Below are 12,133 nucleotides of genomic sequence, written 5' to 3'. Positions count from 1 at the left end.
ATAGCAGACTGTATGTTGGAGGAGCTGTGAGATAGTGACCATAGCAGACAGTATTTTGGAGGAGCTGTCAGATAGTGACCATAGCAGACTATGTTGGAGGAGCTGTGTGATAGTGACCATAGCAGACTCTATGTTGGAGGTGCTGTGTGATAGTGACCATAGCAGACAGTATGTTGGAGGAGCTGTGTGATAGTGACCATAGCAGACTGTATGTTGGAGGAGCTGTGTGATAGTGACCATAGCAGACTGTATGTTGGAGGAGCTGTGTGATAGTGACCATAGCACACAGTATGTTGGAGGAGCTGTGAGATAGTGACCATAGCAGACTGTATGTTGGAGGAGCTGTGTGATAGTGACCATAGCAGACAGTATGTTGGAGGAGCTGTGTGATAGTGACCATAGCAGACTGTATGTTGGAGGAGCTGTGAGATAGTGACCATAGCAGACAGTATGTTGGAGGAGCTGTGTGATAGTGACCATAGCAGACTGTAGGTTGGAGGAGCAGTGAGATAGTGACAATAGCAGACAGTTTGTTGGAGGAGCTGTGTGATAGTGACCATAGCAGACTGTATGTTGGAGGAGCTGTGAGATAGTGACCATAGCAGACAGTATGTTGGAGGAGCTGTCTGATAGTGACCATAGCAGACTATGTTGGAAGAGCTGTGAGATAGTGACCATAGCAGACAGTATGTTGGAGGAGCTGTGTGATAGTGACCATAGCAGACTGTATGTTGGAGGAGCTGTGAGATAGTGACCATAGCAGACAGTATTTTGGAGGAGCTGTCAGATAGTGACCATAGCAGACTATGTTGGAGGAGCTGTGTGATAGTGACCATAGCAGACTGTATGTTGGAGGTGCTGTGTGATAGTGACCATAGCAGACAGTATGTTGGAGGAGCTGTGTGATAGTGACCATAGCAGACTGTATGTTGGAGGAGCTGTGTGATAGTGACCATAGCAGACTGTATGTTGGAGGAGCTGTGTGATAGTGACCATAGCACACAGTATGTTGGAGGAGCTGTGAGATAGTGACCATAGCAGACTGTATGTTGGAGGAGCTGTGTGATAGTGACCATAGCAGACTATGTTGGAGGAGCTGTGTGATAGTGACCATAGCAGACTGTATGTTGGAGGAGCTGTGAGATAGTGACCATAGCAGACAGTATTTTGCAGGAGCTGTCAGATAGTGACCATAGCAGACTATGTTGGAGGAGCTGTGTGATAGTGACCATAGCAGACTGTATGTTGGAGGAGCTGTGTGATAGTGACCATAGCAGACTGTATGTTGGAGGAGCTGTGTGATAGTGACCATAGCAGACAGTATGTTGGAGTAGCTGTGTGATAGTGACCATAGCAGACTATGTTGGAGGAGCTGTGTGATAGTGACCATAGCAGACAGTATGTTGGAGGAGCTGTGTGATAGTGACCATAGCAGACAGTATGTTGGAGGAGCTGTGTGACAGTGACCATAGCAGACAGTATGTTGGAGGAGCTGTCAGATAGTGACCATAGCAGACTGTATGTTGGAGGAGCTGTGAGATAGTGACCATAGCAGACTGTATGTTGGAGGATCTGTCTGATAGTGACCATAGCAGACTGTATGTTGGAGGAGCTGTGTGATAGTGACCATAGCAGACAGTCGTTGGAGGAGCTGTGTGATAGTGACCATAGCAGACTGTATGTTGGAGGAGCTGTGTGATAGTGACCATAGCAGACAGTATGTTGGAGGAGCTGTGTGATAGTGACCATAGCAGACAGTATGTTGGAGGAGCTGTGTGATAGTGACCATAGCAGACAGTAGGTTGGAGGAGCTGTGTGATAGTGACCATAGCAGACAGTATGTTGGAGGAGCTGTGTGATAGTGACCATAGCAGACAGTATGTTCGAGGAGCTGTGTGATAGTGACCATAGCAGACAGTATGTTGGAGGAGCTGTGTGATAGTGACCATAGCAGACAGTATGTTGGAGGAGCTGTGTGATAGTGACCATAGCAGACAGTAGGTTGGAGGAGCTGTGTGATAGTGACCAGAGCAGACAGTATGTTGGAGGAGCTGTGTGATAGTGACCATGGCAGACTGTATGTTGGAGGAGCTGTGTGATAGTGACCATAGCAGACTGTATGTTGGAGGAGCTGTGAGATAGTGACCATAGCAGACAGTATGTTGGAGGAGCTGTGTGATAGTGACCATAGCAGACTGTATGTTGGAGGAGCTGTGAGATAGTGACAATAGCAGACAGTTTGTGGGAGGAGCTGTGTGATAGTGACCATAGCAGACTGTATGTTGGAGGAGCTGTGAGATAGTGACCATAGCAGACAGTATGTTGGAGGAGCTGTCTGATAGTGACCATAGCAGACTATGTTGGAAGAGCTGTGAGATAGTGACCATAGCAGACAGTATGTTGGAGGAGCTGTGTGATAGTGACCATAGCAGACTGTATGTTGGAGGAGCTGTGAGATAGTGACCATAGCAGACAGTATTTTGGAGGAGCTGTCAGATAGTGACCATAGCAGACTATGTTGGAGGAGCTGTGTGATAGTGACCATAGCAGACTCTATGTTGGAGGTGCTGTGTGATAGTGACCATAGCAGACAGTATGTTGGAGGAGCTGTGTGATAGTGACCATAGCAGACTGTATGTTGGAGGAGCTGTGTGATAGTGACCATAGCAGACTGTATGTTGGAGGAGCTGTGTGATAGTGACCATAGCACACAGTATGTTGGAGGAGCTGTGAGATAGTGACCATAGCAGACTGTATGTTGGAGGAGCTGTGTGATAGTGACCATAGCAGACAGTATGTTGGAGGAGCTGTGTGATAGTGACCATAGCAGACTGTATGTTGGAGGAGCTGTGAGATAGTGACCATAGCAGACAGTATGTTGGAGGAGCTGTGTGATAGTGACCATAGCAGACTGTAGGTTGGAGGAGCAGTGAGATAGTGACAATAGCAGACAGTTTGTTGGAGGAGCTGTGTGATAGTGACCATAGCAGACTGTATGTTGGAGGAGCTGTGAGATAGTGACCATAGCAGACAGTATGTTGGAGGAGCTGTCTGATAGTGACCATAGCAGACTATGTTGGAAGAGCTGTGAGATAGTGACCATAGCAGACAGTATGTTGGAGGAGCTGTGTGATAGTGACCATAGCAGACTGTATGTTGGAGGAGCTGTGAGATAGTGACCATAGCAGACAGTATTTTGGAGGAGCTGTCAGATAGTGACCATAGCAGACTATGTTGGAGGAGCTGTGTGATAGTGACCATAGCAGACTGTATGTTGGAGGTGCTGTGTGATAGTGACCATAGCAGACAGTATGTTGGAGGAGCTGTGTGATAGTGACCATAGCAGACTGTATGTTGGAGGAGCTGTGTGATAGTGACCATAGCAGACTGTATGTTGGAGGAGCTGTGTGATAGTGACCATAGCACACAGTATGTTGGAGGAGCTGTGAGATAGTGACCATAGCAGACTGTATGTTGGAGGAGCTGTGTGATAGTGACCATAGCAGACTATGTTGGAGGAGCTGTGTGATAGTGACCATAGCAGACTGTATGTTGGAGGAGCTGTGAGATAGTGACCATAGCAGACAGTATTTTGCAGGAGCTGTCAGATAGTGACCATAGCAGACTATGTTGGAGGAGCTGTGTGATAGTGACCATAGCAGACTGTATGTTGGAGGAGCTGTGTGATAGTGACCATAGCAGACTGTATGTTGGAGGAGCTGTGTGATAGTGACCATAGCAGACAGTATGTTGGAGTAGCTGTGTGATAGTGACCATAGCAGACTATGTTGGAGGAGCTGTGTGATAGTGACCATAGCAGACAGTATGTTGGAGGAGCTGTGTGATAGTGACCATAGCAGACAGTATGTTGGAGGAGCTGTGTGACAGTGACCATAGCAGACAGTATGTTGGAGGAGCTGTCAGATAGTGACCATAGCAGACTGTATGTTGGAGGAGCTGTGAGATAGTGACCATAGCAGACTGTATGTTGGAGGATCTGTCTGATAGTGACCATAGCAGACTGTATGTTGGAGGAGCTGTGTGATAGTGACCATAGCAGACAGTCGTTGGAGGAGCTGTGTGATAGTGACCATAGCAGACTGTATGTTGGAGGAGCTGTGTGATAGTGACCATAGCAGACAGTATGTTGGAGGAGCTGTGTGATAGTGACCATAGCAGACAGTATGTTGGAGGAGCTGTGTGATAGTGACCATAGCAGACAGTAGGTTGGAGGAGCTGTGTGATAGTGACCATAGCAGACAGTATGTTGGAGGAGCTGTGTGATAGTGACCATAGCAGACAGTATGTTCGAGGAGCTGTGTGATAGTGACCATAGCAGACAGTATGTTGGAGGAGCTGTGTGATAGTGACCATAGCAGACAGTATGTTGGAGGATCTGTGTGATAGTGACCATAGCAGACAGTAGGTTGGAGGAGCTGTGTGATAGTGACCAGAGCAGACAGTATGTTGGAGGAGCTGTGTGATAGTGACCATGGCAGACTGTATGTTGGAGGAGCTGTGTGATAGTGACCATAGCAGACAGTATGTTGGAGGAGCTGTGTGATAGTGACCATAGCAGACTGTATGTTGGAGGAGCTGTGAGATAGTGACCATAGCAGACAGTATGTTGGAGGAGCTGTGTGATAGTGACCATAGCAGACTGTATGTTGGAGGAGCTGTGAGATAGTGACAATAGCAGACAGTTTGTTGGAGGAGCTGTGTGATAGTGACCATAGCAGACTGTATGTTGGAGGAGCTGTGAGATAGTGACCATAGCAGACAGTATGTTGGAGGAGCTGTCTGATAGTGACCATAGCAGACTATGTTGGAAGAGCTGTGAGATAGTGACCATAGCAGACAGTATGTTGGAGGAGCTGTGTGATAGTGACCATAGCAGACTGTATGTTGGAGGAGCTGTGAGATAGTGACCATAGCAGACAGTATTTTGGAGGAGCTGTCAGATAGTGACCATAGCAGACTATGTTGGAGGAGCTGTGTGATAGTGACCATAGCAGACTGTATGTTGGAGGTGCTGTGTGATAGTGACCATAGCAGACAGTATGTTGGAGGAGCTGTGTGATAGTGACCATAGCAGACTGTATGTTGGAGGAGCTTTGTGATAGTGACCATAGCAGACTGTATGTTGGAGGAGCTGTGTGATAGTGACCATAGCACACAGTATGTTGGAGGAGCTGTGAGATAGTGACCATAGCAGACTGTATGTTGGAGGAGCTGTGTGATAGTGACCATAGCAGACAGTATGTTGGAGGAGCTGTGTGATAGTGACCATAGCAGACTGTATGTTGGAGGAGCTGTGAGATAGTGACCATAGCAGACAGTATGTTGGAGGAGCTGTGTGATAGTGACCATAGCAGACTGTATGTTGGAGGAGCTGTGAGATAGTGACCATAGCAGACAGTTTGTTGGAGGAGCTGTGTGATAGTGACCATAGCAGACTGTATGTTGGAGGAGCTGTGAGATAGTGACCATAGCAGACAGTATGTTGGAGGAGCTGTCTGATAGTGACCATAGCAGACTATGTTGGAAGAGCTGTGAGATAGTGACCATAGCAGACAGTATGTTGGAGGAGCTGTGTGATAGTGACCATAGCAGACTGTATGTTGGAGGAGCTGTGAGATAGTGACCATAGCAGACAGTATTTTGGAGGAGCTGTCAGATAGTGACCATAGCAGACTATGTTGGAGGAGCTGTGTGATAGTGACCATAGCAGACTGTATTTTGGAGGAGCTTTCAGATAGTGACCATAGCAGACTATGTTGGAGGAGCTGTGTGATAGTGACCATAGCAGACTGTATGTTGGAGGAGCTGTGTGATAGTGACCATAGCAGACAGTATGTTGGAGGAGCTGTGTGATAGTGACCATAGCAGACTGTATGTTGGAGGAGCTGTGTGATAGTGACCATAGCACACAGTATGTTGGAGGAGCTGTGAGATAGTGACCATAGCAGACTGTATGTTGGAGGAGCTGTGTGATAGTGACCATAGCAGACTATGTTGGAGGAGCTGTGTGATAGTGACCATAGCAGACTGTATGTTGGAGGAGCTGTGAGATAGTGACCATAGCAGACAGTATTTTGCAGGAGCTGTCAGATAGTGACCATAGCAGACTATGTTGGAGGAGCTGTGTGATAGTGACCATAGCAGACTGTATGTTGGAGGAGCTGTGTGATAGTGACCATAGCAGACTGTATGTTGGAGGAGCTGTGTGATAGTGACCATAGCAGACAGTATGTTGGAGTAGCTGTGTGATAGTGACCATAGCAGACTATGTTGGAGGAGCTGTGTGATAGTGACCATAGCAGACAGTATGTTGGAGGAGCTGTGTGATAGTGACCATAGCAGACAGTATGTTGGAGGAGCTGTGTGACAGTGACCATAGCAGACAGTATGTTGGAGGAGCTGTGAGATAGTGACCATAGCAGACTGTATGTTGGAGGAGCTGTGAGATAGTGACCATAGCAGACTGTATGTTTGAGGATCTGTCTGATAGTGACCATAGCAGACTGTATGTTGGAGGAGCTGTGTGATAGTGACCATAGCAGACTGTATGTTGGAGGAGCTGTGTGATAGTGACCATAGCAGACTGTATGTTGGAGGAGCTGTCTGATAGTGACCATAGCAGACTGTATGTTGGAGGAGCTGTCTGATAGTGACCATAGCAGACAGTATGTTGGAGGAGCTGTGTGATAGTGACCATAGCAGACTGTATGTTGGAGGAGCTGTGAGATAGTGACCATAGCAGACTGTATGTTGGAGGAGCTGTGTGATAGTGACCATAGCAGACTGTATGTTGGAGGAGCTGTGAGATAGTGACCATAGCAGACAGTATGTTGGAGGAGCTGTGTGATAGTGACCATAGCAGACTGTATGTTGGAGGAGCTGTGAGATAGTGACAATAGCAGACAGTTTGTGGGAGGAGCTGTGTGATAGTGACCATAGCAGACTGTATGTTGGAGGAGCTGTGAGATAGTGACCATAGCAGACAGTATGTTGGAGGAGCTGTCTGATAGTGACCATAGCAGACTATGTTGGAAGAGCTGTGAGATAGTGACCATAGCAGACAGTATGTTGGAGGAGCTTTGTGATAGTGACCATAGCAGACTGTATGTTGGAGGAGCTGTGTGATAGTGACCATAGCACACAGTATGTTGGAGGAGCTGTGAGATAGTGACCATAGCAGACTGTATGTTGGAGGAGCTGTGTGATAGTGACCATAGCAGACAGTATGTTGGAGGAGCTGTGTGATAGTGACCATAGCAGACTGTATGTTGGAGGAGCTGTGAGATAGTGACCATAGCAGACAGTATGTTGGAGGAGCTGTGTGATAGTGACCATAGCAGACTGTATGTTGGAGGAGCTGTGAGATAGTGACAATAGCAGACAGTTTGTTGGAGGAGCTGTGTGATAGTGACCATAGCAGACTGTATGTTGGAGGAGCTGTGAGATAGTGACCATAGCAGACAGTATGTTGGAGGAGCTGTCTGATAGTGACCATAGCAGACTATGTTGGAGGAGCTGTGAGATAGTGACCATAGCAGACAGTATGTTGGAGGAGCTGTGTGATAGTGACCATAGCAGACTGTATGTTGGAGGAGCTGTGAGATAGTGACCATAGCAGACAGTATTTTGGAGGAGCTGTCAGATAGTGACCATAGCAGACTATGTTGGAGGAGCTGTGTGATAGTGACCATAGCAGACTGTATTTTGGAGGAGCTTTCAGATAGTGACCATAGCAGACTATGTTGGAGGAGCTGTGTGATAGTGACCATAGCAGACTGTATGTTGGAGGAGCTGTGTGATAGTGACCATAGCAGACAGTATGTTGGAGGAGCTGTGTGATAGTGACCATAGCAGACTGTATGTTGGAGGAGCTGTGTGATAGTGACCATAGCACACAGTATGTTGGAGGAGCTGTGAGATAGTGACCATAGCAGACTGTATGTTGGAGGAGCTGTGTGATAGTGACCATAGCAGACTATGTTGGAGGAGCTGTGTGATAGTGACCATAGCAGACTGTATGTTGGAGGAGCTGTGAGATAGTGACCATAGCAGACAGTATTTTGCAGGAGCTGTCAGATAGTGACCATAGCAGACTATGTTGGAGGAGCTGTGTGATAGTGACCATAGCAGACTGTATGTTGGAGGAGCTGTGTGATAGTGACCATAGCAGACTGTATGTTGGAGGAGCTGTGTGATAGTGACCATAGCAGACAGTATGTTGGAGTAGCTGTGTGATAGTGACCATAGCAGACTATGTTGGAGGAGCTGTGTGATAGTGACCATAGCAGACAGTATGTTGGAGGAGCTGTGTGATAGTGACCATAGCAGACAGTATGTTGGAGGAGCTGTGTGACAGTGACCATAGCAGACAGTATGTTGGAGGAGCTGTGAGATAGTGACCATAGCAGACTGTATGTTGGAGGAGCTGTGAGATAGTGACCATAGCAGACTGTATGTTTGAGGATCTGTCTGATAGTGACCATAGCAGACTGTATGTTGGAGGAGCTGTGTGATAGTGACCATAGCAGACTGTATGTTGGAGGAGCTGTGTGATAGTGACCATAGCAGACTGTATGTTGGAGGAGCTGTCTGATAGTGACCATAGCAGACTGTATGTTGGAGGAGCTGTCTGATAGTGACCATAGCAGACAGTATGTTGGAGGAGCTGTGTGATAGTGACCATAGCAGACTGTATGTTGGAGGAGCTGTGAGATAGTGACCATAGCAGACTGTATGTTGGAGGAGCTGTGTGATAGTGACCATAGCAGACTGTATGTTGGAGGAGCTGTGAGATAGTGACCATAGCAGACAGTATGTTGGAGGAGCTGTGTGATAGTGACCATAGCAGACTGTATGTTGGAGGAGCTGTGAGATAGTGACAATAGCAGACAGTTTGTGGGAGGAGCTGTGTGATAGTGACCATAGCAGACTGTATGTTGGAGGAGCTGTGAGATAGTGACCATAGCAGACAGTATGTTGGAGGAGCTGTCTGATAGTGACCATAGCAGACTATGTTGGAAGAGCTGTGAGATAGTGACCATAGCAGACAGTATGTTGGAGGAGCTGTGTGATAGTGACCATAGCAGACTGTATGTTGGAGGAGCTGTGAGATAGTGACCATAGCAGACAGTATTTTGGAGGAGCTGTCAGATAGTGACCATAGCAGACTATGTTGGAGGAGCTGTGTGATAGTGACCATAGCAGACTCTATGTTGGAGGTGCTGTGTGATAGTGACCATAGCAGACAGTATGTTGGAGGAGCTGTGTGATAGTGACCATAGCAGACTGTATGTTGGAGGAGCTGTGTGATAGTGACCATAGCAGACTGTATGTTGGAGGAGCTGTGTGATAGTGACCATAGCACACAGTATGTTGGAGGAGCTGTGAGATAGTGACCATAGCAGACTGTATGTTGGAGGAGCTGTGTGATAGTGACCATAGCAGACAGTATGTTGGAGGAGCTGTGTGATAGTGACCATAGCAGACTGTATGTTGGAGGAGCTGTGAGATAGTGACCATAGCAGACAGTATGTTGGAGGAGCTGTGTGATAGTGAACATAGCAGACTGTAGGTTGGAGGAGCAGTGAGATAGTGACAATAGCAGACAGTTTGTTGGAGGAGCTGTGTGATAGTGACCATAGCAGACTGTATGTTGGAGGAGCTGTGAGATAGTGACCATAGCAGACAGTATGTTGGAGGAGCTGTCTGATAGTGACCATAGCAGACTATGTTGGAAGAGCTGTGAGATAGTGACCATAGCAGACAGTATGTTGGAGGAGCTGTGTGATAGTGACCATAGCAGACTGTATGTTGGAGGAGCTGTGAGATAGTGACCATAGCAGACAGTATTTTGGAGGAGCTGTCAGATAGTGACCATAGCAGACTATGTTGGAGGAGCTGTGTGATAGTGACCATAGCAGACTGTATGTTGGAGGTGCTGTGTGATAGTGACCATAGCAGACAGTATGTTGGAGGAGCTGTGTGATAGTGACCATAGCAGACTGTATGTTGGAGGAGCTGTGTGATAGTGACCATAGCAGACTGTATGTTGGAGGAGCTGTGTGATAGTGACCATAGCACACAGTATGTTGGAGGAGCTGTGAGATAGTGACCATAGCAGACTGTATGTTGGAGGAGCTGTGTGATAGTGACCATAGCAGACTATGTTGGAGGAGCTGTGTGATAGTGACCATAGCAGACTGTATGTTGGAGGAGCTGTGAGATAGTGACCATAGCAGACAGTATTTTGCAGGAGCTGTCAGATAGTGACCATAGCAGACGATGTTGGAGGAGCTGTGTGATAGTGACCATAGCAGACTGTATGTTGGAGGAGCTTTGTGATAGTGACCATAGCAGACTGTATGTTGGAGGAGCTGTGTGATAGTGACCATAGCAGACAGTATGTTGGAGTAGCTGTGTGATAGTGACCATAGCAGACTATGTTGGAGGAGCTGTGTGATAGTGACCATAGCAGACAGTATGTTGGAGGAGCTGTGTGATAGTGACCATAGCAGACAGTATGTTGGAGGAGCTGTGTGACAGTGACCATAGCAGACAGTATGTTGGAGGAGCTGTCAGATAGTGACCATAGCAGACTGTATGTTGGAAGAGCTGTGAGATAGTGACCATAGCAGACTGTATGTTGGAGGAGCTGTGTGATAGTGACCATAGCAGACTGTATGTTGGAGGAGCTGTGTGATAGTGACCATAGCAGACAGTATGTTGGAGGAGCTGTGTGATAGTGACCATAGCAGACAGTATGTTGGAGGAGCTGTGTGATAGTGACCATAGCAGACAGTAGGTTGGAGGAGCTGTGTGATAGTGACCATAGCAGACAGTATGTTGGAGGAGCTGTGTGATAGTGACCATAGCAGACAGTATGTTCGAGGAGCTGTGTGATAGTGACCATAGCAGACAGTATGTTCGAGGAGCTGTGTGATAGTGACCATAGCAGACAGTATGTTGGAGGATCTGTGTGATAGTGACCATAGCAGACAGTAGGTTGGAGGAGCTGTGTGATAGTGACCAGAGCAGACAGTATGTTGGAGGAGCTGTGTGATAGTGACCATGGCAGACTGTATGTTGGAGGAGCTGTGTGATAGTGACCATAGCAGACAGTATGTTGGAGGAGCTGTGTGATAGTGACCATAGCAGACTGTATGTTGGAGGAGCTGTGAGATAGTGACCATAGCAGACAGTATGTTGGAGGAGCTGTGTGATAGTGACCATAGCAGACTGTATGTTGGAGGAGCTGTGAGATAGTGACAATAGCAGACAGTTTGTTGGAGGAGCTGTGTGATAGTGACCATAGCAGACTGTATGTTGGAGGAGCTGTGAGATAGTGACCATAGCAGACAGTATGTTGGAGGAGCTGTCTGATAGTGACCATAGCAGACTATGTTGGAAGAGCTGTGAGATAGTGACCATAGCAGACAGTATGTTGGAGGAGCTGTGTGATAGTGACCATAGCAGACTGTATGTTGGAGGAGCTGTGAGATAGTGACCATAGCAGACAGTATTTTGGAGGAGCTGTCAGATAGTGACCATAGCAGACTATGTTGGAGGAGCTGTGTGATAGTGACCATAGCAGACTGTATGTTGGAGGTGCTGTGTGATAGTGACCATAGCAGACAGTATGTTGGAGGAGCTGTGTGATAGTGACCATAGCAGACTGTATGTTGGAGGAGCTGTGTGATAGTGACCATAGCAGACTGTATGTTGGAGGAGCTGTGTGATAGTGACCATAGCACACAGTATGTTGGAGGAGCTGTGAGATAGTGACCATAGCAGACTGTATGTTGGAGGAGCTGTGTGATAGTGACCATAGCAGACAGTATGTTGGAGGAGCTGTGTGATAGTGACCATAGCAGACTGTATGTTGGAGGAGCTGTGAGATAGTGACCATAGCAGACAGTATGTTGGAGGAGCTGTGTGATAGTGACCATAGCAGACTGTATGTTGGAGGAGCTGTGAGATAGTGACAATAGCAGACAGTTTGTTGGAGGAGCTGTGTGATAGTGACCATAGCAGACTGTATGTTGGAGGAGCTGTGAGATAGTGACCATAGCAGACAGTATGTTGGAGGAGCTGTCTGATAGTGACCATAGCAGAC

The sequence above is a fragment of the Salmo salar genome, chromosome ssa09 (assembly GCF_905237065.1).
Source record: "Salmo salar chromosome ssa09, Ssal_v3.1, whole genome shotgun sequence".
Taxonomy (NCBI): Eukaryota; Metazoa; Chordata; class Actinopteri; order Salmoniformes; family Salmonidae; genus Salmo; species Salmo salar.
The sequence above is the reverse complement of the archived record's forward strand: the minus strand, read 5'-3'. Positions refer to the sequence as shown.